Genomic DNA, 5,611 nt, shown 5'->3' on the forward strand with positions numbered 1-5,611 from the left:
CCATCGTTAGCAAACAAACGCTTTTCACTAGACAGATTGTGAGATGGTGAAAACTTCACAGCTCACTCTGACTGGAATCCCTGCACTTCCTTGTTTGCGTTTCTCCCCCTCCTTTCCCCAAACGTGCCAAATGCATGTTACACTACACTACATACACACTTGAGTTATTTAGGAAGCTCACTTGAAGTTTCCAGTAATGCTTTACACTTGCTGGCTCTTCTGCTGTTCCTCCTGCTGCCTTCACTTCACTACAGACAAAGAGTTTCACATCACTTTTTTTCTGTCCTTCATTACACTTGTTTACATTTCCTGTTAGTGAGCTAAATTTGAACTGGCATAGTTTAAAAAAAAGAATGGCGTAACGCTGAGGTGCTCAGGTGCTTTAATATGTACATGCTGAAAAGGTTTGCTTGGCCCCTGCGCCCATCATGCATGTGCATTAGAGTTTGTTTTTGTTTGTTTTTTGGGCCGGCTGCCATGCTTGATTGGTGGCTTGTGCGCCATATTGGACGCACTGTATGGGTTCAAATCTGGACAAGCTGTTTTTGAATAGAAGTGATGTGTTGAGCTGCTGCGTTTGGATGGATGCCGCACATCCTTTCTAGGTCTGAGTGCGTCATGTGACCTGAAGCTAACACTTTAGCCACCACACAAACTAAAGGCTTGTTAGCTCCTTTTTTTGTTGTTGTTGTTGTGATTGATTTATGGGATAAAAGCTTGCATAAGTATCACACTCAAAAGTGGATTTTAGCATGCATTGACAGTTTTAATATGTTCTATTATGCAGCTGTAACTAACTTCCATGGGTGTGTTTAACACAGGATAAGATGTCAGCTTATTCATGCCAATGACGGAAAAAAAACAACTTTATATTGCTTTCTTAGTTTCATGCCTTTAATGTCAGTCCATTAGCGTCTTTCTCCAGTTGCACTTGGCCAAATGCCACTCTTGACTGGCAGCTTTTAAATCAACCTGTTATATCAGTTCAAAATTTCCCAAGCTGTTTTATGAATGCATCTGATGCTTATGGATTCATGCCACAAACCCTTATTTGCTTGTGGTTTCCATTGGGGACATTTTTTGGTGTGGTTGCATTGTTGGTATTAGATATCTCACACAAACACCAGGTGTTTTTTGGCACTTGACAAGTGTTAAAACTCAGCTGATATTAGTAGATTTGGAAACGTCTTTCATTTCACCATAAATAGCAATTCATCCCTTCTTTTCCTTCCAACTGTAGCATCAGAGGCCAGATCAGATCAAAACGCAACGCTTCTTCTCTTGTCGCTTTTGTGGCAGTTTTGGGGAATTCAAGCTCTTCTTCTCTGGGCTCACGGGTCACTGGTTCGGTGAGTCAGATGTCAGGAGAAAGCCAGCGTGCTAAGTGGGTTTCAATAATGCAGCCATGGTGAGGGCCTCAGACAGTGAGTGTGTGTGTGTGTGTGTGTGTGTGTGTGCGTGCGCATGTGTGAAACTGTATGTTAAGACAGAACCAGGGTTTAGGTGAACATGAGACGTGGAGAGCTGGAGCTGCAGTGAGAATGTGTTCTGCCTCTGAGAGATTTGGTGCGTGCGAAGAATATTGTTTGGGTGTAGTAGGCGTGATTTGGGTGTGTGTATGTGTGTGTGTGTGTGTGTGTGTGTGTGTGTGTGTGTGAGCATGGATTGAGGTGGTAGGATGGGAAAAGCCGGTGGAGTGCCTCCATTCCTTCGGCCTCATCTATAATTCAGCGCCGTAGCGGTCCGTGAGGTCTTTCTCTCGTTCCCCCCCTGTTCCCTCTCTCTGCACTGACGCTGGAGACAAGTGTTCCACGGTACATTTCATTGTCTCTCCGAATCTGTCCATCCACATCTACCGCTACCTCTCCAGAGGCAGAGCAGCTTTGAGCAGCAGCTCAGAGAATTTCACTGAATGAAGATGTGAACATAGAGAATCTGTTGAAATGTGCAACAAGAGCTTTAAAACCAGGTTAAAAACATATACATTGCCCATCGCTTTTGACCTAAGCATTAATGTTGCTTAAATCCTGAAGTACTGTGCATTTATTACTGGTTTTATCTTTTTCATTTCTTCTAAAATCATGTCATTTAAACTACTTTTGGTGTCTGATGTTGTATTTCGCATTTTAATACTAATGCATTATGTAAAGCACCATGTTTGTGAATAAAATCTGTTATATAATTAAGCTTGACATGCCATGATGACTAAGCTTTGAATCTTGCCCATGAGCTTTTCATCCATTCATCCCTCTATCTGCCTCAAAATGCACATTTTTGGAATTTTTTTTAAGAAAGCAAATGATGAATATTACCACTCTATTCTGGTCATTTTTATATTGATTTTAAATTTTATACTGGGAAGGCTGGAGAATTTCAGAGACAGATTTAAGGGGAAAAAAAGGTCAAAATTGAAGCAGCAAATAACTAGATTTTTCTCTGGTTTTATGGCTCAAGCTCCAACAATGCTGGATTCTACACTTCCCATAATGCAACTCATTGGCATCCTTGGTTGACTCTCAGACTTGACAAAGCTCCACCAGAGCCATAAAATACTTTACATACAATACAACTGCTTTTTTACAGGCTGACTTTACTCACTTTGACATAGAATTGGTGGAATGCACCTTTATCAGAAACAATCTCCACCTATTAAGATAATATTGCCACCAAACTAAGCCCAACGCAATATCACAGCAAACATGTTCTTATCACTCTCATCATATTCATATCATTAGAAATAAATCCATTCATATTATCAGCAGCAGCAGTTTATCTTGCATCAGTATCAGGAGCTGAGGTGCACATGGTGCTCCAGCTGTAGTAGTAGTGATGGTCTGGTGTTTTGATTTTGTGTACTTGTATATTTTTGTTTGTAACTGTAAAAGCTGCACAGTCAGCGTACCTCAGGGACAATAAAGCCTCGCTCAGCTGAACTTTCTCTTTTCCTCTGTCGAGGCTGATTCAGCTCTTCTCTTCATTCACATCCTTCCTTCCTTTCTTTCAATCCAACTCTCTCTTGCTGAAAAACGCTCTGACACCAGCAGCTCACAGGCGCAGTGAACACATGCTCAGATCCTCATCTCGTCTCAGCTTCGCTCGAATAATTCCTCTGTTATTAGTTTAATTTTTTCTCTGCAGTGTCTACCGGTAGTAGAGATTATGGCTCTTACTGTGATGGCACACTGTCCTCCTCGTCTCCTGCTCTCAGTCACTCACAACAGTTTCACTTATTTTTACTGAGCGCTTCACGTGCAGCTCAAAAACCTGTCACGTTACTGCTATGATTTCTCATCGAGCCTGTTATTTTTAGCTGCAACAATAATAGTTGTAACTGTGTCAGTCAGCGCAGATGTTGTGCTGTTGCAGGTGAAGATGTTGTGGGTCCACTCTGTGCGTGGGCGGCAATTTGTGACTTTTTATGTGCTTTTAATTTTGTTCGTCACATCACTTTGTTCTCACTGTGAAACATTCTCCAAATCCATCCACAAATCTACATCCATCTTTCACAAATACAAAATAACGGCCACCTCAGCAAAAACAAAAAAATAGTTGTGGGCGGGGGGGGGGGGGGGGGGGGGGGGGGGTGGGGGGGGGGGGGGGGGGGGGGGGGGGGGGGGGGAGACGTGTGACTGTGAGTGTCTAACAAACTGGTTAAAAGCCAAACTGTGGCCAAAATAAAGCATTTTTTCTAGTTGTAGTTTTAATCAGTTGTAGTCAGTCGTGAAAGGAGAAATCCATTTTCTCTATTTTACGGTTTCAGTTACTTGTTTATTCACATATAACAGAAGCATTTCACTTGTGGATCATGCTCATAATTGAAAATATCAGACTGTTTATTGTATCTGAACAAAGCAATTAGAGATTTTTTAAACTTAACCTTTAATAATTTAAAATCCTTAATTTCAACTACCCTGTACAAATCACCATCTGCTGATAAAGACCATGGGATGTGGTTGAAAGCTCTAGAAAATGCTATTATTTTGTCAAACTACTAGTTCATCGGTGACTAAAGTTTAATACTTTAATTAGAATGAGCTACAGGGTAAAATCAGATTTCATTCCTGTGTTTTGAATTTGAAAAGCAGGACTTCCCATAATTCACTTGTGCAGCCTTGTCAGCTAATGTTAGAGGACTTATGTAAGATATGTTACATATTTGATGAAGGCGGCCGTGATTGAAAGGCCGAGGACTGAAATGTTATTTTTCAGTTAAAAGGGCTCATGAAGAAACAGCTAATGAGGCCTGCAGTTTAAGACTGAGAGTGTTACCGTCTCATCCACAGAGAACCAGTCGCACCATACAGTGAATTTCATCATCATCATCATCACCTTCGTCTTATTCTTCTTGGCTCTGATCTGGGTTCAGTTTCCTACCCTGCGTCTCCAGAATATTCTCTGTCCTGAAAAGCTGACACGAGTCCCTGCAGCTCCCACCCCGCTCATCCCGGTTCAGCTGCCACACTCCATGTTGACTGAACACCAAATTAAAAAGATAAGCCAATTATACATCTGTGGCCGAAGGGAACACGTCCCTCGGCTACAAAAGGCTACAACATCGATCTTCCCAATTTCCGACAATCCCCCTGCACCGTCGTACATCACTGTGCAGCTCGGCTAATGAACACAGCTCGCTTAAAGAGCAATCTTCACTGCGGTGATTCACTCTCTTTTTAAATCATTTACAGCATCCATCCTCCTCCTTTTGGCCACGCCCACCCACTTCGAACTCCATTAGAAAGGTAAAAGGCCGGCAGCTACATCTCGGCTATACCGTTAGCTCGTTACCGCTCTGCGTGGTCACTGTATGGCGGCCCGAGCTGACTCATGCTAGCGTTTGTGTAACATCAGTGGTAATGACAGGGCTCCGCAGATCATCTTGACAGTAAACAAAGATGCTTTTCTGTGTTGCAATGCTTTCCCCAGGTGTGTCATTATTTTCAAGACAGGATGAAAACACCAATTCTCTCTGTGTTTTTTTTTTTTTTTTTTTCCCCAACCTTCCCGTCCTCCCTCTCTTCCTCTCGGGTGCCTGCTGAACTGAGAATTGTTTGCTGCGAGGACTACCTCTTCTATTTGTGCCTGAACTATTGAAGTCATTAGTTTTGTTTGTGAGTGTGTGTGTGTGTGTGTGTGTGTGTGACAGAGAGGATGGGAGCATGTTAGAGGGTTGACAGTGGTCTCCTGCAGTGGATCTGTGGGGGTATGAGCTCGACAGGCGTCACTGTGTCTCTCTGTGCGGGAGAAAAAACGAACTGGCAGCAGACGGTGGCGGAGTTTACCTCTGTTTCTCCGTGTCTGTTTGTTTGCCCATATGAGCACACATCCCCGGCGCGAGCCAGCCTTTGTGAGGAGCGCACCTGCTTGTACTCGCAGCACCCTTTCATCTATTTTTTATTCTTTCTGCTGCTGCCCCCCCACTTCAATCCACTACATCATCTCAAGTTGAAAGCATTGCATTTCACAAAACCAGGCAGCCGGCTAATGATCCGGTCAATCACCAAGGTCAGGCCACCAGTCTATAGTCCATGTCAGAGACGCTCCAATCACAATGGTTTACTTGTAAACCGAGCAACACACAAAACTACAGGCACACACACAGTCCTGGGATTAG

Source organism: Seriola dumerili, unplaced genomic scaffold (genome assembly GCF_002260705.1).
Source record: "Seriola dumerili isolate Sdu_G_001 unplaced genomic scaffold, Sdu_1.0 BDQW01000538.1, whole genome shotgun sequence".
NCBI classification, from domain to species: domain Eukaryota; kingdom Metazoa; phylum Chordata; class Actinopteri; order Carangiformes; family Carangidae; genus Seriola; species Seriola dumerili.